Raw genomic sequence first — 23,144 nt, 5'->3', positions numbered from 1 at the left:
TAAAGTAACATTAAGATGTAGTTCAGAAGAATGGGGATTTTAGAGTGCAACTAGATTTGTGACTCTTGAGGGTGGAGTGATTTATTACTAATTACTTTCCTCTTATTCTTAAGTATGCAGCAAAGCATTACTCCTGTACTAAAATCCAAAGAATGTTTACATTAGATCTTCATTTATAATTAAATTTTGTAGACTTCATTTGGGAATTCTATTACGTAAATATGTACAGGCCATTCAATTTAGCCAAGTATTTTTCAGTATAATATCATAGAGAGCAAACTTAGAAAGAGTTAATGTATAAAACAGAGTTCTGTGTGGGGAACCACTTTTCCTGATTTTGTCCACTTGGGACATGTATGACCCTGTGGTCCAGGAATTTATACTGAAATATATATTTCCATGTAATCTGGTAATATATTCACCTAGAGGTTTCATGGAAGGATTGGGATTTTTTTAGGCAATAATATGGTTTAGAATCACCGCATCACATATTTTAGGAGACCACAAAATTCACAATAAACTCCAAAATCTATATGGTGGGATCTGATATGAAGTTCCAAATCCTTCACACTGAGGATAAAAAGCTTGGCTTGGGACCATGTCTACCAGTATTGATAACAGAATGATTCAATCAGAGTGAGCTTTCCAGTTCTAAGTCCCTGATATTCTTTTTATGACACTTCTGTGGTTTGTGCTGAGATAGCTTTTTTTATGCTGCATAGCTCTAATTTCTATTCATAATTATTATTCTTATCTTGTTTTCTTTGGGTGTTGTTGAATGATTCTTCAGTTGTCACTTAATTTTTAAAAATGTTTTTATTTTGATGCAGTCTCAAACTTATAAAAATTTCAAGAATAGTCCAAATAACATATTCTTGAGCCATTTGAGCAGAGAGACTAACTTGATGCTCCATCACCCTTGAACACTTTAGTATAGAACAAAAACATTTTCTTATATAACATCAATGCAACCACCCAGGAAATTGATATTTATACATTACTACCATCTAATCCTGGGATTCCATTGGAGTTTTTCAGATAGTCTCAGTAAGGTCCTTTATAAGAAAAAGATCCAGTCTACAATCATGCATAATATTAAGTTGTCATATTCCTTTAAACATCTTCAATCTGGAACAGTTCTTTGGTCTTTCTGAGACTTTCACAACTCTGACAATTTTGAAGATTATAGCCATTATTTGGTAGAAGTACCTCAGCTGGGTTTTTTCACATTTCTCCATGATTAAATATAGGCTTTTCAACTCGAGCAGGCATAACACAAAAGTGACTCTGCTTTATTTTCCTCCTTTCATCCTATTAGGTGACGGGCAGGTTTGACTTTTTCCATTACTGGTGATGTTAACTTTGATCACTTGTTTTAGGTGGTATCTGATGGCTTCTTATCATAAAGTTACTTTTTCCCCTTTATAATTAAGAAGTAGCTTGTGGGGAAAGTACTTTGAGGCTAGGTAATTATCTCACTTCCCATTGTAATTTCCATTTATTCACTTATTTATTCAGTATGGTACATTCTTGTTTTATTAAATAAGTTTCAGCCCAATATCCTCATTATTTATTTTAATGTTAAAATTACCCCAGATGTAGTCATTGGGTCTCTTTGAAGGCACCTTTTTTGTCCTTTTGACTTTTCTCCATTATTTTTTGAGAGTTTCTTTCTTTCTAACACAACAAGATTGTCCAGGCTCACCTCATCATATCTCTGCCCAATAATAGATTGAGTTATTTTTCCAAGAAATTTTGCTTCTTTTAAATGGACAGTAGTATTTAAAACCCAACATTTGGGCTTTAGGTGTTCTTATTACTATTGGGAGATTGCTGATTCCAAGTTTCTCAGTAGAGAGTTAGGAAGTATATTATATAATATATAATTTTTATTCATATATATTTATTTAAGTAGGTAGGTAGAGATATATAGTTACATATAGATTTATACTTATTTCCATCTGTAGTTTATCTATCTAGAATATGAAGAGTTCACATTAATATCTCCACTTCAAATACAACACCACAGAGTTCATCTTCTGGTTTTTGCCCTTTCCATATTTATAACTCCTTAGCCTGACATTGGGAAATTAGGGTCTTATTATTTTGAATATATTTTATTCAGTCAATTACCCTTATGTATCCAATCTCCCAGTACTGCCACTGCCACACCCAATCTGGATGTCTAGCTAATACAGACACCAGATGATTACAGGCCCAGCTGACATCTGCCTAAAACTAAATATAAGGCTGCATGTAAGAACCACCCAGGTGGCCCAATAAATCCAGAGAATTATTAGAAACAATAATACATTACTGTTTGAAGCCACTAAGTTGTGGTGTGGTTTCTCATACAACCATAGATAATCAAAAAAGTGGGATTGGAAGGATAGAAAAGAAAGAGAGCAAGCGGCAAAGCATCTAAGAAAATTACCTAATAGAAATAGGTGGAGGGTAAATACCAATATCTTCTCATTTTACATTGCAGCTTTGCTTGGTAGTAGCCCTAATACTACCTAGAGGACAATACAGACATATTCAACTGTTTGAACTATCACTTTGACAAATGATTTCATAGGAGTTTTGACTGCATGACCTACACAAATCAAGATTTGCAAAAATAGATTAAATTAATAAATGTAGAGCTAGTTTTGTATTCTTAATTCTCTAAGAGATCTTAAAGGCTAATTGACTCATTTTTCTTATATACGGGGTCCCTTTTTATCTGTGTATTTGCTTTCCAAGAGGTTATGAGATGACATAGAGAATAAAAACTAAATCATGAGTGAACAAACAACATGGAAATTTGGTTTTTCCTCAAATATCCTTTAATCTCCATCTTAATTTATTTTATTTTTTAAAAAATTATTTATTTGAGAGAGAAAAAGAGAGAAAGAGGGAGTGAGCAGGAAGAGCAGAGGGAAAGAAAATCTCAAGCAGAGAGCCCAACAATGGGCTCCATCCCAGGACTCTGAGATCATGAACTGAGCCCAAATCAAGAATTGGATGCTCAACAGATTGAGCTCTCCCTACCTCCATCTTATTGTAACAGTAGAATCTATTTAGTCCTCTTCTGCAGCTTCCCTTCTCTTTGCAGCTTAGCCTGCTTCTATTCTTGGATATTTAGAAGGCCAATAGATTGCAAATTTATTGCCAAATGAAATTTTAAGCTGTGCGAAAGAGAACAGAATTCCATGGAGACCACAAAAAGGATATTAGAGAAATACTTAGATCTCATTTGAAGCCATTGGCAAGTAGGCAGTAAGCAATGGAAGAGAAAAAATTAACACCAGTGAGGACAGAACAGAGGTTTCAAAAGAGAACAATTTTTAAAAATCAAAGACTTAAGACAGATATTTACAAAACTTGATTAAGCACATGTATATTTGCAAAAATAATCCTCATTATCGTGCTGAAAAAAAAACACGTTTTGTGCAGATACGGTATCATCAGATAGTAAATTACATCAAGAAGAAAACAATGTTCTTTATCTTTTCTAAAAACTGAGCCATGTTTGCCATTGTAAATAAATTGAATTTAAATGTTAGATTGCATTTTATCACAGTTTTATAGTTTTGGTTTTATTTTTCAAGATAAAGTTCCAATCAAAATCTTTTCCTCTATTTTTACAAATGAAATTGTCATGCTAATTTAATGCTGATTCATTTTAAGTGCCTTTTCTCCCTATATTAAACATATTAATTATCCCCAGATGAGGAAGTAAAACAATTTTTAGTCACCCAGATTAGTGAGAAATAATTTATTTGAGAATAGTTTTCATTGTCAGTAAATGGAAGATACCTTCTTAAGTAACAGAGCTTGCAAAACGATGGGTAAATAGACTGTAACATCATAAGCTTAGGTATTAGTTTTACATGAAATAATCAACATTATGATAATGGAAAGTATCAATTTCTGTCAGGAAAGGATGTGTTCAAAGGGAATTTTGTATTTGATTTTAGATATTTTAAGAGAATATTAATAGAGCACAGAATGGAAAATCCCACTGTCTTTCTAGTCTCATTCATCCAGGCAACCAGTGACAATTCATCATTTTCTGAGGAAAAAAACAAAATTAGACTATGAGACAGAGTCCCACCCTCTCCTTGATAGAGGAGATAAGCCAGTGCTATTTAATCCTTGTGCTGTGAAATGTGCAAAACATCAGAAGGGATTGATGGTGATTGGTCACAAGGTTGTTGCCTCGGGAGAGAGGAAGAGAGAGCATAGGGCCATCAGAGGGGAGGTTACTGAAACAGGGAACTGTGATAGTTCCTGGAGCAGCAGATTAATTCCTCCATTGGCTGCACAGCAAGATAATTGCTGTTTTAGAGTTCCTAGGTAGTTTTAGAATTATTCTTGGGTGTTCCATAAACTATTGTAGTCTTAAGGGAAAGTATCCAAAAAGGATGTTCCCTAAAGAAACCCATTATAGAAAAATCTTAATGTAAGATCAGTGAGAATTTAGGAATCTAGGAGAGGTAGTATTTTATAATGAAACAAGTGTGATACTGAATCCATACACCCATATTCTAGATTCACTGCTATTTTTAGGGAAAAGATCCTGCTTAGATAAAACAAAGAGGATAAAGTACGTAAGTTATTTCAGATGATTTTTGGTCACAGAATTCTTCTCTCCTTTCTTCTCTTCCCCCTTCCCTTATCCCACATTCTCTCTTTCTTCATCTCTCTTCCTCTGAAACTTATAGGAAAGGACAATATATGAAACATATACAAGTGGACAGCTGTAGTGAAACTCTGGGGTCCCAGAGTCAATTTATCCAGTATCTATTTGTTCTCTTACTGTATTGGTTTCTATGGTTCTTTCATGATTCCCTAAGAGTTAAACTAAAGATAATTTGAAGTCACTGGATTATCTTCAGTGTTCTATCAGTTCAGAATCCACAATTCTATCAATCAGATTATTGGTTATGGCACTGTGTCGTCATATTTTACAGTGTCTATATCATAGTGCTTGCCTTTCTTTTAGAAATTCCTTCCTGTGATGGGCCATAATAATCATATTTGTACTACATGGATCTTCAATGTTTGTTCTTATCAATTAAGTGAGAATAAACAACTGGCCTGAGAAAGGTCAATAAGGTTTAACTCCTAGGAATGTGTTACTTGTTTCAAATATGTTATTTTGATGTGGACTGGTCAAATTGAGTGCAAATATGAAATAAGGTGTGTTGTGGATATTTTAGACCATGAGAAATCCCAAAAGCTGGAGAGGAGGAGGATGGAAGAAGGAGAACAGAAGAGAGGGAGAGAGACAGAGAAGGAGAGGAGAGAGGAAAAGGAAAGAGGTGGGGAGAGAGGAGAATAGCATGTAAATTCAGAGACAGGTGAAATTTTAGTACTAATTAATTTGCTAAAGGCTTTTGAGTTCCTGATTCCATTTCTTTATAGCCCTTAGTGCCTAGGATTCTGTGTGATATTTTCTTCTATGTTTCAAATAGATACATATATATGCATATAGATATTTCTTCTTGTTGAAATAAATTTATTTGCTTGAAACCAAGGGAACTGTGATGGCTTAATTACAGGCTGAAATGAAAAACAGGAATCCAAAGTAATTAGTCTAAAGCATTTGTTACATATTTCAGCATATATAAAGAATCTTTAAAATTGTTTATCAAAAAAAAAATAAAAAAAAAAATAAATAAAAATAAAAAAAAAAAATAAAATTGTTTATCTTTGGGGGCACTTAGCGGCTCAGTGGTTGAGTGTCTGCCTTTGGCTTAGGTTGGGATCCCGGGGTCCTGGAATCGAGTTCCACATCGGGCTCCCTGCAGGGAGACTGTTTCTCCCTCTGCCTTTGTTCTCTGCCTCTCACATGAATAAATAAATAAAATCTTAAAAAAAAAGAAAAATTGTTTTGAAAAATAAAATAAAATTATCTTTTGACTTATATATATTATACTTGAATGCACAGAGAATACAAATATTTTTGTACAGATGATTTCATATAGCATTAATTATAATATAAAGAATGGAAACAAGTTAAACATCCAACAGTAGACTAATCATTAATAAAGAATGGCATTGTTATGTAATGAGCAACTATGTGGCCATTTCAAATGTTTTTTAGAATGCTTAACATAGGCTGTCACATTATACAACACCAGGATGTGTGTCATAGTCTAGGTAAATGATGATATCCCTTAGATTTATGCAGTGTCCAGCCTATACTGCTCTACACAATTCATGACATATTAAACATTAAGCCAGATTTGACATTATGTTACTGTTAAATTGAAAAAGTACCATTCACACAAAACTATGTCTTCGGTAAAATCCCAAATATGCGATTTATAGATTTAAATTACATATATATATATATATTTCTATATACACATATATTGTAATATTCATTTAGATAGATTATAGATATATATGTCAAATTATAATAAATTATCTCTGGATGTTGGAATTATGAATGATTTAAAACAATCTTTGGCATTCTCTTTTTCACTCTCTTTTTTTTAAAGATTTTATTTATTTATTCATGAGAGATACACAGAGAGAGAGAGAGAGAGAGAGAGGCAGAGACACAGGCAGAGGGAGAAGCAGGCTCCATGAAGGAAGCCTGATGGGAGACTCAATCCCAGCTTTCCAGGATCACACCCTGGGCCAAAGGCAGGTGCTAAACCACTGAGCCACCCAGGGATCCCTCTCTCTTTTTTTTTTTTTTTTTTTTTTTTTCTATAATGAGAACATATTGATGGAATCTGAAAAAATGGTTATAATTTTTATGTTACTATCTATTGGTCTGTTAAACTAAACAACAAACACTGGGTTTATAAACGACAAAATCTATTATATCCTATCTAATGTATTTGGGTATCACCTTCATGGAAATTCTGTGGCTATGCTTCATATTAACACTTAACTATTAATTTTTCTTTTATTATTTCATACTATCTGAGATATCTGCTTTATTTATGGATTGCCAGACTGGATATTATTCCCTAATAAGGATCTAATCAGACTTGAATATACTGAGAGACAATTTCATGTTTACTACATCAGTGATTCTGTTGACATGTAATTCTTATTTTGCAACTTCCTAAACTATAGAAAAGATAGAATTCTCCAGAATCAGTAAAAAGCTTTGATTCTTTCCACACTACAAATGGATTTAACTTCTCAACGTACTGATTTTCCCAATTGCAAACTGATGATATGTAATCCTACCTAAATGGCCTCAGGGGATATGATGAAGATTGGTATGATTTAGACTAATAGAAAATATTAGGCTCAACTATGGCATAAACAAGTAAATAAATCTATGAAACTCTTTAACACTCTTACAGAAAGGGATATATTAAAGAGAGGCTTGGGGACAGTTGGTTAAATATTGACAATAGAAAGTCCCATTTGGGGAAAAACTGACTTAACTCACACATTGAATATATGTATCTTCTACTCAGCATGGTGTAATTTCCCAGTGAGTTTCAAAGAAGGACCACAAGCAGCCTTATATATGAAAACCTGAACTGTGTAGGGTCAGCCAATCAGTTAAAACCCAATGCCAAGCCCAGGTGGTCCTTCCTCTGTTCTCCTTTCCCTCGCCTCTGAAGAGAAAGGTCAGCACAATCATGGCAGGGATTTTGCACTCAAATTGTTCAGAAGCCCCCAGACCAACTTCAAACTGATGACAAAAGTTGTGGAGCCTCTTATTTGTACAGACTGTATTCGTCAAAAATTTACGAAGTCAAGAATTCCGGATAAAGTGTTTCAACCTTCACCTGCAGATCATGAAAAATATGGTGGGGATCCACAGCACCCTCATAAACTGCATATTGTTACCAGAATAAAAAGTACAAAGAGACATCCATATTGGGAAAAGATATAATAAATATGCTTGGATTAGAAAAAGCACATCCTCCTCAAGTTCACAAGAACATCCCTTCAGTGAATGCAAAACTGAAAGCGGTTAAGCATTTGATAAGGATCAAGGCCCTGAAGCTGCCACAGGGACTCCCAACAGAGGAAGACTTGCCTCAAGAGCACTGGAATTAGTAGTGCCGTGGCATCTAAACCCTGTAGATCAGAAAGCTGTTAAGTCCTAGTTGCAGAGCAATTTCATATTAAAAAATGTAAATAATTTAAAGGTAGTGAGAAAGTGTTCTCATTAAAATATATTTTAAATAGTTAAAAAAAATACAAAAAAAAAACAAAAAAACAATGCCAACAAGCAAGTTAGTCACAACTTGGGTCCACACCCAAGCATCATGCCCATATCAGAGGTATGTATTTCTATTGTTAATCTGCTCTTACATCTTGAAGTGAATGCTACTAGTCAAAGAAATTATAACCATGTATTATTGAGCTCCAGTCTTATGGACCCATTCATAGTTTTAATGTTCTACATGTATTATTTATAATCCCCAGAAAACTCTTTAAGTGGATTTTCATATTTCTATTATACAGAAGAGGAAACAGAAGCACATAGATTTAAATGATTTGCCCAGGGTCATTTAGTACATTTGGGTTGACTCAGCACTCAAATTCAAGGGTGTAAAACACAAATTGTGCTTTTTATACTTTGATGCTTCCTTCCTGTTACCGAGATTATATGGGTTGAGATCCTCTGTGTTAATGTAAATCAGTGTCTTATCTAGAAAACAACTCATAAATGGTCAATAGATTTATCTCTGTTTGTAGACAATATATTATAGTAAATTATGTTATGTAATACTGCTTTCCAATAGCTTCAAAGATATATCATTTTAAGTGGTTTTATTAGTTATCTATTGCCATATAACAAGTTATTCTAAAAAATAGCAGCTTAAAACAATAAACATTTATACTCTCATAATGTCAGCACATCAGAAATCCACACATGGTGAAGCTGGCTGCCTCTGGCTCAAAGTCTTTCATGACACTGCGTCAAGCTGTCAGCTTGAGGCTGTGGTCTTATTTAAAGGCCCTAATTGGTTTGAGGAATGAGGAGAAGATTTACTTTGTCTCACTCAGGTGGTCCCTCACCAGGTGGGCCTCATGTCATGTCACTGGCTCCATCCAGGGTAAGTGATCCAGAGAAAGACAAAGCACCAAAGACCAAAAATGCAATCTTTTCATTTAATCTGAGAAGTGAGATCCCATCTCCTCTGCTATGTGATTATGATATATACTTCTCAGTGTTCTAAAACTCCAGAGTTGTTGTAATCAGGACTCTAATACCAATAACAGAAAGCCAACTTAATCTAGCTTAAACAAAAATATGAAATTTATTGACCCAGGTAAATTAAAAGCCTATATATGGGTCCAGTCTGATGGACTGCATTGAGTGTTTGGATATTAGCAGTGTCTTTCTTCTTTCTGGCCTTACTTTCTTCTGAGTGTTTTTATTTTCTGGCAGGCTCACTCACATTGTGTAAAGATTAATTCTGGTGACCCTGGGGGAACATGGTCTATAGTGGCCACTCTCTTTCTATAGAGGCCCAAGAAAGTTTTTCTTTGGGTTCCATGCTCATTTCTGAAGAAAAAGATAAAGTTCTCTGAATCCTTAGAACTATGGCATGTGCCATCCTAAGGTTGTGGTTACCCCTAAATGAATCATAAGAACAAAATGTTATAGGGAAATTTGGTTCTAAAAAGGAAAAGGTTACAGGAATAAGGGGTCATATTAGGGGAAGATAAAAAAATTTTAAAAATATTTAAAGAAATAGAAATAATCACAATGTACAGACTGAATTGTGAGCCCCCCCAAATTTGTATGTTGAAAGCTCAACACCCAAATGATGGTATTTGAAGGTAGGACCTTTAATGGGGGTAATTAATATTAAAGACTTTTTGTTTTTTGTTTTTTTTTTTTTTAGAGAGAGAGATTGAAGAGGGGAGGGTTGGAAGGAGATTGAGAGAGTTTTAAACAGACTCCATGCAGAGCCAGATGTGGGGCTGATCACATGACCCTAAGATCAAGACCTGAGGGGAAACCAGGGGTCAGATGCTCAATTGATCACCCAAGTGCCTGGAGGTAATTAATGTTAAATGAGGTCATAAGGGTGGGGTTTGAATCCCCTTATCATTTACATAAGATCTTGAAGTTATCAGTATTGTGTTTGTTTCCTGGAGCTTCCATAACAACAAACCAGGTGACTTAAAACGACAAAAATTTATTCTCTTACAGTGCAGGAGGCCAGAAGTCTGAAGTCATGGTGTTGGCATTGTTGGTATCCCCTAGAGCACTACTCACATATAGATATTACAAACAACCTGGTAAATTGGACTGAATAGGAATTACAGGAAATTCCTTAATGGAAAATAAGATTTTTTTTCAATACAATTTTCTATATGGAGTTCAAACATAAGCCTCAAAGATTCTTTAACTTAGTGTAATTTGTAATAATATCAGAAAACAAAGCTTCATAAACTTCACTGAATTTTTATAAAACCTACCACATAAGAATTTTAAAAGTATTTCAAAAATTATAACTAAGTATGTTAGTTTCCTAGGGCTACTGTAACAAATTGTCACAACAAAGGGGCTTAAAACAGGGAAATTTATTCTTTTATGTTTTTGGAGGCTTGAAGTCTGAAATCTAGGTGTCAGCAGGTCCACGTTCTCCCTGAAGTCTCTAGGGAAGCGTCTTTCTTTGCCTCTTCTTGGCTGCTAGGGCTTGCTGGTGATCCTTGACTTTAGGTGCGCCTGTCTGTGCCTTTTTCATCACATGTTCTATGTGTCAGAATCCAAATTTCCCTCATCTTATAGGGACACCAGTCACTGGATTTAGGGTCTACCCGAATTCAGCATTAGTTCATTTTAACTTAATTAATCTGCAAAGACCCTATTTCCAAATAAGGTCATAGGCACATAGTATTAGAGTAGGATATTTCTTATTGGGGAATACAATCCAACCCACAATACTAGGATTTAAGATTCTTTAAATAAATTGCATTAAAAAAAATGGAAAGAGCTTTAGTTCTCTTTATGTCACTTTATTGGTTTCTATGAATAAACAAGAATAGTTTATTAAAGGAAGGTTAAAAAAATCATAATTTGGTTAGGACTCCCACTGTACTAATCTAGTATTTCATGAATAAATCTCACATTATAACGGGTTTTTGATTAAAAATATGCTTTCTACACAACTTTTAAAACTTATTTATTCACTTTCAAATTCATAATTTACCAAATGATCTTTTCTCCAACTAATGCATACTCTGTAACTTTGGGTTAGGAGTTACATGCTTAATATCACTCCACTGAGCTGAAGAAATCTGTTTAAACAAATCACAAAGCTGTGACACAGGACAGAGCACCGAGCGAAAAACATTTTTAGCTTCTTCTATTTAAAGTCATCCTGGTATTTACAAATGCAGGCAAACTACACGTTGCCTCAAGTGTTTAGATCATCATTCTCCTACAAATCTTCCAAATCATGTTCTAGATAAGAGCTCTAAAATTCCAGCATTCACAGTGACATTCCACCTGCATATGGAATTTTCTGCCTGCCCTGATTTGGCAGCTGTTTTAGAAATGAACATTCATGTTTTGTTATTTTCCCTTCCACAAGATCAATAGTTTCTGATAATATTTCTCACAGCTCTGTAAATTTGGGTTAAAATTTCAACATGTTAAATTAAAATATTTTGTTTCTTGATTTAAACAGAAAATTTGACTACTGGAGTATAAAAATGGAACAAGTAAATGTTATATAAGGGAATGATTATTGTCTTTCTTATATTCTCTTTTTTTCTTCCATTAGCCTAAGTACTCTAGAAAATAGTCAGAACCAAGTTGTACACACTAATGTTCTTTGGTAAGAGTGAAATACTATGTGCAAGGGCAGTAAGAGTGAAGGAAAAAGGAAATGAGGCAGGAACAAGGGCCAGAAATGAATCCAGCTATCTATGATTTCACAATAAAATGCACTCAGTTATTTAGTCACATAGGAGGATATCTCTAGACAAGCTTCATAAAATTACTACATCTGGGAGCTATCTCTTAGGTGGGCATGAGGTTCTAATAGAAGAGTAATTCATCTGACAGTTCTACTGTTCTCACTGGTCAAATCCACTCCAGGAGCTATGAAGTCCTCACACTCCTGGGCTGTATGACCTAGCTCTTCCACAGAGCCGTCAGAGAAGCCACAGCCTTCACAGCTTTGACCTGCCAGGATTTGGAGACAGTGGTCTCTACTAGCTGGAGGTTTCTAGACCTGATCATGGCAGTAGTTAGAATTTATCATCCTCAAAACTGTGTGAGTCAAAGCAAGGGCTGCTCAGACCAAGAACAAAGTCAGGAAGTTGAGGTCTGCAAAGGACATGTCAAAGGAGCCTATTGGGTAGTACATAACTGGGTCTGATTATGCAACACAGATGTGAATGTTCTGACCTGTGAAAGAATTGCTAATTTTTATAGCTGAGTTGGTCTTTGTAGATCATTTATTCCAATGGTGACTTTAAAAATATGAGAAGATATTTCCATTGTCAGTTAAAATGGAGTAACAAAGACTGGATTTGTCTTCCGATTTGAAATAATTCCCCTCCCAAAAGGCAAAGCATTTAAAACAACAGATTTAAGATGATAGATGTCAGATGATGAAGGAGAGTGAGACCTGAGAAATAGGAAACCAAAAGGTGAGCCTAGCAAATGCTGAAACTTATTTCCTTAAGAGTTTCTAGGCCAAGAAAGAGAGATTCAGTAGGAGCCCAGTATATGGAGGAGATGGAAATGTAAGTAGACTGAGGTAGCTAGACACTGCAGTAGAGTATAAGGAAGAAGAGAGCAACAGAGAGAGAGAGAGAGAGATTCAGAAACCTGGCAAAGACACCCCTTGAGTATGCAGCTGGGTACTAACACACACGCAAGGAGACTACGCCAGGCTAAGGAAAGGACCACCTGATAGTATTAGAAGTAACAGTGCTTAGCGCTCAATTGGGATCTGGAGTAATGCCTGTTACCACCATTGGAATTGGAAAACCTCAAATGGCACTGGGTAGAGAAAACAAAAAAGTTGCCTGAAGAGTGACTAGTAGTCACTAGTTGAGTGACTAACTCAAGTTAGTCTTGAGTAACACTACTCTGATTCTAACAAATATAAAATTAAGACCCCCAAAAGAACAAACTGTTTGCAAATAACTTAAATGCATCCTAGAACAAACCTCAGGAATATTTGTATACAAGCAAAACTGTCCAGAATTCAGAGTAAAACTCACAAATGGCTAAAAATAGAATCAAAAACATTATAGACTTGCAAAGCAATAAGAAAACATGAGCCATGTTGAGGAGAAAAAAAATAAATTAAAAGGGGTCTAAAATTGATGGAATGTTAAAAGCAGCAAACAAGGACATTGAGACTGCTATTACAACTATATTACATATGTTCAAAGAATTAAAGAGAGACATGGAAAGATACAAAACCACCAATTTGAACTCTTAAATATAAAAACTTTGATGTGTGAGATTGAAAAATACTGTGCATGAAATTAAGTTAGGAAATATTAAAAAGGAAATATTTTAGAATGGCTAAAATTAAAAAGATTGAGCATCCCAAAGGTTGGCAATGAAGTAGAGAGACTGGAAATCTTATAAACTGTTTGTGGTAATGTAAAATCATATAATTACTTTGAGAGTTTGACAGTTTCGGAATCAGTTTAACATACACCTATAATATAATTTGGTCAGTCCACTCCTTAGCATTTTAAGGAAAATGAAAGCTTATGTCCCTACAAAGAATTGTATATAAGCTCACATTAACAACCTCATTTATAATATCTCAAGCTAGAAATGACCAAAAGGTCTGTCAACAGGTGAATGGATTAGCAGACTGTGATTTGTCTGTATAATGGATACTTGTCCACAATAAAAAGGATTGGACTATTGATAAATGCTACAAAATGGATGAATCTCAACATCATTATGCTAAGCAGTAGAATTGAGACAAGAAAACATACAAGGTTTATGATTCCAGCTATACAAAATTCTAGAATATAAAAACTAATCTATAGTGACAGAAAATATAACAGTGGTTGCCTGGAGATGGAAGAGGGACAGAGAAAGTTGAGTGGGAATGACTCCAAGGACCCTTTGAAGATTATTGATATACTCATTGTCTTATGTTGATGGTTCATCATATTACATATGTGAAAATGAATCAAATTGTATGCTTTTAAGTATGTGCAGTATATTGTATGTTGTTAAAAAAAAGAACCTGGAGAAAAAAGTCTCACAGGGAGTTAAAAGTAGAACTAATAAGAACTAATAAGTCATATTTTCTTTTTTTCTCTAATGCATTTCCTGTATTCTTAAAATTATTTGAAAATAGCATTGATTATTAGATGTAGGGTTATATGTAAGTGCAATATAAATAATTTACAGTTCTGTCTTACTTCTTCCAAAAATCAAAGAAGGACAACCGCAACTGCTGCTCATGTGGACCCTGAATGGCTTGGAGTCCAGATACTGATGGGACCACCAGAGTCGGGATTACAATATCGCTTATTGGGGACTCCCTAACAACAAAGGATGTGGGATGACAATTCGTTAAATAGTCTATTTACTGTAATTTTCACTTCACTCAGTATTTGGAGTTTCTCACACTTTACCTTGCCTTAGAATCACTTGCAGGCTTGTTAAACACAGATTGCTGGGCCCCATTCCCAGTTTCTGACTGAGTAGGTCTGGTATGGGGCCAAAAAATTTACATCTCTACCAAATTTACAGATGATGTTGATGCTGTTGCTTGAGTGACCACACTTTAAGAACCACCAAAATAAATTCCATAGACCAAAAGAAAAAGCAGCCCTTCATGCAGTTGAATTTAATTATTCATTTAGGTTTGGATTTAAATATATCCAGGTAGCAGAGAGCAAGCTAGCATCTGAGCATCCCGGTGGGCATACCCCTGCCAGATCCTCATCTCTCCTTTCCTGTTTCCTGGATATATTCAGCTCACAGCAAACCTGTTTTTGGAGGTGTAGGAGCCACAACTCTGTCTACTTTTCAAGTTTAAAATGTTTAGTGATAGTCAAAGATAGCACTGTTCACAGTTGAATCCTTGCAGAACCAATGCAGATCATTGTTCACTTACAAGTTCAACAAGGTATTTAAGCGCCTACTGTGTGTCACACTCTGTGTTAGGCACTGGGAATTTAGGGGTGAGCAATTCAGGCTTGGCCTTTACCTCTTAGAGATTTCTGTCTATTGAGAAAATTGCCATTATACCAATAAGCATCCAAATAATAGAGCCACGATTATAACAAATGTATAGAAGGAGAGCTGTAGATATTGATGATCAGTATAAGGATAATGTTCATATTCATGAAGAAAATGCATATAATTCTATTACTTGATTGGATCTCTATGTCTCCAATTCCAATGATAATTTCTGATATAAATTGCATTGGACAATTCTAATAGACAATTTTAATGAGTACAGCACTGTTTCCCATTTATACTTTCATTGCTTTTGGTTTTGTCTCTGAATTTGTGTCTTCTTCCTCTTGTGAGTTGATTTAATCTTTACCTTTTATTACTTTTCTATTTTTAGAAGCCATGGTGTCAGTTTATTCAATGTTTATCTTTTCTTTTCTTTTTTTTTTAATGATTTTATTTATTTGAGAGACAAGGAGAGAAAGCGAACAGGGAGTGGGCAGAGGGAGAAGCAGGGGCTCAATCCCAGAATCCTGAGATATGATCTGAACCAGAGGTAGACACTTAACTGACTGAGCCACCCAGCTGTCCTCAATGTTATCTTTTCTTTCTTTTAATGTTTATCTTTTCTTTGACTAATTTCATCTCAACAAAAATTGACCTCTGTTTAATTGATTATTGTACTTATTTATTTATTTATTTATTTAATTTTTAAAAATTGTTTTTATTGGAGTTCAATTTGCCAACATTTAGCGTAACACCCAGTCCTCATCCCGCCAGGTGCCCCCTTCAGTGCCCGTAACCCAGTCACCCCAACCCCCCCCGCCCACCTCCCCTTCCACTACCCCTTGTTCATTTCCCAGAGTTAGGTGTCTCTCATGTTTTGTCACCCTCACTGATATTTTCACTCATTTTCTCTCCTTTCCCTATATTCCCTTTCACTAATTTTTACATTCCCCAAATGAATGAGACCATATAATGTTTGTCCTTTTCCGATTGACTTATTTCACTCAACCTAATACCATCCAGTTCCATCCACGTCGTAGTTTTTGAAAATAATCAGATATTTTATGTTTCACTGAATTACTACTTTTTTTGTAAGATAAGTGCTTCACAGGAGACCTTAATGTGAGTGTACAATAAATACATTTTTTCCATTTCTCAAACTTTTCCTTTATTCTTTCATGCACAGTAAACTGGTGAAATTCATGAATGATAAATCTCAAAATTGCCTTGAAACTTCAAATTTATCTATACCGCAATGTTTGCACAGGCTCCTGGCTCTCACCTAAATGCCAATATGGTTCCTTTTTTTTTTTTTTTATCATCACACCTTTTTTATAAGAATTTATTTATTTATTTATTTATTTATTTTTATTTGAGAGAGAGAGAGAGAAGAGGGAGAGAGAATCTGAAGCAGACTTGGCACTGAGCACAGAGCCTGATGTGTGACTGATTTCACAGCTGGAAGGACCTGAGCTGAGCTGAAACCTAGAGTCAGACACTTAACTAGCTGGGCTGCTCAGGTGCCCCTCATCTCACCTTTTTGCAGTCAAATGCTCTACCCCTGAGCTATACCCCCAGCATCTCACTTTTTTAACTTACATGAAAAAATTTTTATGCAATGCAATGTTCATGCTGAAAGGACTTTTTAAATCTCTTGTGAGGGTTACCATGTATGTGATGGAAAGCAGAAAAAAAAAAAAAAATCAAAGTTGCCCTGAGAAGTGCATAGTGAACGTTTGACTAAATTTGTGCTTTCTCCCTTTTTTTCAGGTCTTAGGACATACAGAACTCTACAGCCTCAGAGTTGAGAGTGCCAAACTCTCAGAGCTCTCAGTTGTGACAAAACATAACCTGGGATGTTCAAGGCTAGGCTCCATTACCAGCTGAGTGACTCACCAGCTCATGCAGAATACATGAGATTCAAATTTGTGGCCGAGCAAAACTTCAAATAACTCCAAATTATGATTCCAGGGCTGCTTGGGAATTGTTCATCCTGTCTTTCAGCATTTGCACAGTATTTATTCAACAAATTATAATATCAGAGCTAGTAATGAATACGAAGCCTCTCAACTTCTTGTTCTATAATTCTGCTGGGTTGTATAAAATCATGGACCTCAAGATCCTATGACATTATTACAACTTGTTCCTTATTTCTCTGACAGATAACACAGCATTTTAGACCCTTATTCATCCATTTACACATTTTTTTTTTTAATTTACAGTGATGTAAGCACTTTTCCTACCTCTTGGTAAGTAAGACAGGCTCTACTCAAAGAGCCTATAGTTTGGCTGGATAAAAAGTAACACAAAGAGATCATTATGATAAAATGTGAAGAGTGTTGTATCACAGAGAAGCCCGGAAAAGGAAAGAACAAAGACAGATACATCAAGTTTTCTTCTTTTTGTGGTATTTAATCCAGTAACTTTCCCATTGGTTGTCCTCTCATACTGAACATAGTTCATGAAATAACACCCTGAATATGTCCAGAGTCAGTGAGTACCACCAGCATCTATGCTTTAGTCCCATGGCAGCTTTCACTATGAGCAGATCTGTCACTTGCCTATTCTAGTTTAAGTTATGGTTTCTATCAGGACATCCATGTGAAAATAGATGTGATGGACTTGAAATAGAATTTAGTCGTGGGAAAAATGTCTGTTTTAGGCTAAAATCTCATATCAAATAAATAGTTGCTAGGTGACTACACAGTGTGATTCATATTCTGCAACTGATATCACTGTAAAAAAAGTTAGGTTTTCTTTAAAGTATTTTTCATTTCTAATGATGTTAAGTTGAAGACTTCTAATATTATAGGACAAACTTAAAACACACTGCCCATTAAACTCTGATTTCAGTAGGGAGTTACTGATACCTTAAGTCCCTGCTGAAGACACAGTAGGGTTTGATGATCTGAGATTTGAGGTAGATTTTCCTACAACTTCCACTGTCTCAACTTCAAGAAAAAAAAAAAAAACGTATTAATTGAAAGTCCAAAGAATTATTAGAATTGTATGGTTCCAAACACGGCAATATAGTCATATAAGTAGTGGGAACATATGTCAATAGAAACTTACTTTCTCTTTTCTAACCAGATAGTGTGCCCCTGTAAATAGGGACTATCATTTCTTCAGGGATGGCAACACTTAATTCTCTGTTCTGTACTTGGTAGGGACCCAATAAACATTTGGCAATGATTATAAAAATAATGAAGATGAAATTATTTTAATTTTAAATTAAATTCTGGGAAGATTTTGTGGTAAAAGTAAATTTAATATTTCTCCCTGTTCTGGTCTTTGTTTTTTAGGACATTTCACAAATATGTCTTGCCTATTCAGAATGACAGTATGCGTTATTCTCAAAAGGCATGATTTTTTTTCAATCTCTTGAGTCATATTGATTTGGAATAAACACGGTCCTTAAAATTCTAATTTAATGTTCTCAGAAAATTTTGCCATTATGGAAGTCACTTTCATATGTTCCTATGAGAGGACAGAGATTTGAATTTCTACTTGATTTCTTGCTTCTATTCAATTTCCTACCCAAGATGTCAAATTCATCTCTCACTTGTGACTTTCATAGGAAGATATGATAGCTCCAATGGCAGAAGGAAAAGGACTATATTTATAATTGTCAGTATTTTTAGCAATAAGCTGCTGTACCAACAAAAGATAATACAGATTGAGCCATTTGTATTTTTACAGCTATAATTTAATTCTACTTAGGAGCAATGTATAACTTTTCCTTTGTGTTTATTTAGCTATCTGTGACTTGGGGCCCCTTTGTTGCCTTTGAATTGTCAGTTATTCTAATACTGTTTTTATCTTTTTTTTTTTCCATGAAAGCAGAATTTTTTTTTTAAAGTGTAATGACTATAAAAGGAAACGACACTCTATGAAAGGTATTGTTAAAATGAGGTGTTAAATGTCAAGATTCTTAAAGCACAGGAGAAAATTTACATTAGATTCTAATTATACTTTAGCAGCAAATGAAAAAAATACAAAGAGAATCTAAAATTGGAATAAATTTACAAGTGAATCAAAATTGCTTTTAAAATGCCTTTTCTTTACCAGATGATCAAAGTACCTATTTTTCTTCTGTATGCAATGCCACCTGTTCTGCAGTTTTCCCTATTGGTTGAAAATGAAATAGAAAATTCTGTGTGTTTTTTCACATCCACTTCAGTCATATATCTCTTCATTTTGCATTTTATGTTTTCTAATATTCTCTCTTTTAATAATCAGTCCCTTATCCACCTAGATGTATATATCCTGTGACAATCTTTGAAGAATATACATACATTATTGTAGAGATTGAATGTGCTATTACAGTAGATAATTGGCCACTCTGCTTCACTATTTTTCTTAAGAGTTCACAAAAGCAAAAAAGAAAACAAATAGTCTTATTGATCAAGAATTACACTAATAATTCATCTGTAGAAGATGAGTGAAGGTGAAATCATATAATTTTTATTAATTTTTCCACTTCAAAGCAAGTTTGACTAAACTTGTAGTCAAACTGAAAATAAAATGTTTTATTTGATTATTTTCAGTTGTTAATAAACAATAGAATTTAAAACCATAGTGGATTATAAATTAAAAATTGAGTCACATTCCTGACTTTGTAGGTGACCATGAAAAATTCATCTCTCAGCTGTTCTCAGGTGTTATTGGGAAACAATAAGCCTCTTAAATTTTCTGAAGCTTAAAAGCAATAATCTCTCCAAATTTTTTTTAAATCAAAAGAACATAAAATTGATATGCAAGCTAGACATATAATGCCTTATTTCAAACTATTACATAGTTAGTGACACTTTATTTTTCATTTTTATTATTTTTTAAAGATTTTATTTATTTATTCATGGAAGACACACACACAGAGAGGAAAGCAGAGGCATAGGCAGAGGGAGAAGCAGGCTCCCTGCAAGGAGCTCGATGTGGGACTTGATCCTGGGTCTCTAGGATCACACCTGGGCTGAAGGCAGCCCTAAACCACTGAGCCACCCAGGCTGCCCAGTAACACTGTTTAATTAAGCTATGTTTAATTGGAACTTATTACCATAAAGATGAGCTTTATTTTTTTCATGTGTCACTAAAATCATATGTTTTCAATACTCTTTTTGAGACTCACCTTAACAGTTACCACATGAGAACAAAGAACAAAGAAATTTCATTTCTGTATTTCTCCATTTAGAATTATTGAAGAGAAAAGTCAATAACCACATCAAAATACAGTTCTTTGAGATAAGAATCTAAGCATTGTCAGCACAACATGAAATATTTAAGATCTCTACAACAGGAACTACAATGGGAATTTTGTTCTTAAAATAAGTCACATAATACCAGATATGTCATTTCACTTAGATTGCATAGAAGTAAAGCATTAAACACACTAGGTAACATTATGTAACTATATTCTCATATCTAAGTTAAAATCATGCAAGGAGATCCATAACTTGTAATCCTAAAATTCTAGCAAAAAATTTATCTTGTTTTATATTCTTCACCGATAGTTCTTTTGTGTCTTTGAATAGTTTTTCTTATAATCTGTGTTTCATAATTACTTATTTTGTAATGCATGTCATTTTTGAGATTCCACTATATGTATATGCATTCCCTATTCCACTGCCCCACTATTTCTTCTACTATAGTATGCACACGACATCAGCAGGGACAACTATTTCTTCCTTTGGGTCTTCTCTTCTACACTCTGAACATTTTAAAATAAGGATTTATCTTCTATAAGACAAGTCATCAGCTAAAATATACAGATATAAATAATCTATTTATAGACAGGCTAATTATATCAATCCAAATAGAAACAAAATTCCTTCATATTTGGACTCATTCATTGGCAAATAAATGTAATAAGCTGGCCAAAATATAATTTAATCCCACTAGGAACGCTATTTTAGGAAAACAAAACAAAAATGCTTAACTCGAACCAATTCTCTTCTTTATCTCTCTCTTGGACACATAAATAATGAAAACAATTTATCTTATAGGGATAAACCATGGCCCCTCCCCAACTTCTTTTTTCTCTGATTTGGGACAAAACAACTAAGTAGCACAGTTTTCATATAAATTTGCCAGTATTTCTAAAATGTTACATAAGAAAATTTTCACTAGTATATTAAGAAAAATTCCAACTTGGTACAACATAATCCACATAACAAAAAGTCAGGCCTAGAGGGAAAACAAAAGGTCAAAAAATTAGTTCTAAAAATCTTCCAAATCTGCTGGATAGCTGGTATTACACAAGTTCTCCAGTAAAAAGCTACTATAAAATCTCAGTTTAGGGTTTGTTTTTTTTGTTTGTTTGTTTGTTTTTGTTTTTGTTTTGCCTATGTAGGCATTGGAGAGCAATTAAAGTAGCCAGGATTGGAGGTACAGATCAGAAAGAGAAGAGAAAGACACTGAAAGGAGCTATACTTTAGCTGCTTTTTCACAGTGAAACATGTGCTATTATTTTCCATTTCATAGTGTGAGGCTCAGGTTTAAGCAGAAAGTGTCTGTGTAAAATGCTTGTGAAACTTGGGATGAGAAAGTAAAAATATAGCTACTAAGGTAGGTCAGACTCAAAATAACAAGATCTAGAAAAGATGAGTTTATAAAGAAGTGATGGCAACATTCTTTTCCTTGAAACATTTGTCAAGCATTAATCTCCCAAAGTGTAAGAGACTGAAAAACAGAAGAAAGCAGGCAAAAAGGCAAAGAAAAATTTTCGCAGTCTCACAACACCAGAAGAACACAAATTGGAAACAGGAATCTGCTGAGAAAGAGAGCCAATGGTAACACACAAAATTTTCAGGAATACGAATAAAGTAAAAATATTACAGCTCTTAACAAAGCTTGAAACCTATTCTTAAACTTTATCAGTCCTTGCTTAGACTGATGAAATCTGCCCTTATACTAACTAATCACTGGAATAATTAAATATTCTTTGAGGAAGATAATGTCATATAGAGTTCCTTATCTCAGTAGTCTTTTGTATACAATGGTTAGAATTTTTAAAAAATCTATAAAAGAGTACCAAATGACCAAAAAACAAGAGAAGGAATATATGCTAGAAACAGACCAACAGACGATCTAGGCAGTGAAGTGATAAACAGAAACTTAAAAATAATTGTAATTAATATATGCAATAAAATTGATGACAAGATAAAGAGTTTCAGAAAATATGGGAATATATATAAAATAATCAAATAGTAGTTCCAGAACTGAAGAATATAATAACTGAAATTCAGTACTCAGTGAGTAAATTACCAGTAGATTAGATATAAGAAAACAAAAAATGTAGGTCAGTAAAAAATAACCAGGATGAAAACAAAGAGAAAAGAAGATTGAAAGATAAAGAAACAAAATTAGAAGACATAAGTGATATTGGAAATGGTGTATGTGTAAAAGAGAAAAAGAGAAGAGGGAACATGAGACTGACGCAGCAGTTCAAGAGATATAGGCAAAACATTTTCCAGAGCTGTGTAAAGATACCAAGATAGAGTTTTACAAAGAACTACTGCTCTCCAATACTGTAAATACCAAAAATATCACATCTAGGCACACTTTAGTAAAACTGATGAAAAAAATAAAAGGAAGAAAAAATGTTAGAAAGAGTAAAGATAAAAAAACTCCCATTATGTGACTTTTAAGAATAGCAGTAAAGGACTCTTATTCTTTCATTTTCTTTCATCCTTAGAGTGATATACTTCTCTTAGTTCATCCTACAGTCTCTTACCCTAGAACTTGTAAAAAATATAAAAATACATGCATATGGCTGGGCAATTTGAATGACCAATCACATTTTTAAAATATCAGGTTAAGGACACTTAATCATTTCTCCTTTTCTAGAATGAATTCTCCCATTTGTAATTTTACTTTGAAAATTAGATGGTAACTTTTGTTTCTTAATTGATTAGGAATGTTAAACTTTGAGACCAATTCTTCAACTTAATTTGTCATTGTCTCATGACTTTTTGTTGCAAATATATCCTCATCGACTCACTCAATATACAAACTTTGAAGTTCTTAAATTCAC

At 34.1% G+C, this 23,144-nt stretch overlaps 1 long non-coding RNA gene and 1 pseudogene across 1 annotated transcript; both read left to right on the top strand.

The window, feature by feature from the left end:
- Positions 1-4,177: 4,177 nt before the first annotated feature.
- LOC112652548 (39S ribosomal protein L30, mitochondrial-like) lies at positions 4,178-8,109 on the top strand (annotated as a pseudogene).
- Positions 8,110-13,995: 5,886 nt separating this feature from the next.
- LOC112652617 (uncharacterized) lies at positions 13,996-17,248 on the top strand. Its single transcript, XR_003131601.3, has 2 exons — positions 13,996-14,130; positions 16,886-17,248. It is a non-coding gene; the product is annotated as an uncharacterized LOC112652617 (long non-coding RNA).
- Positions 17,249-23,144: the final 5,896 nt, after the last annotated feature.

Source organism: Canis lupus, chromosome 23 (genome assembly GCF_003254725.2).
Source record: "Canis lupus dingo isolate Sandy chromosome 23, ASM325472v2, whole genome shotgun sequence".
NCBI classification, from domain to species: Eukaryota; Metazoa; Chordata; class Mammalia; order Carnivora; family Canidae; genus Canis; species Canis lupus.
This window is presented reverse-complemented; position numbering and strand designations above follow the sequence as displayed.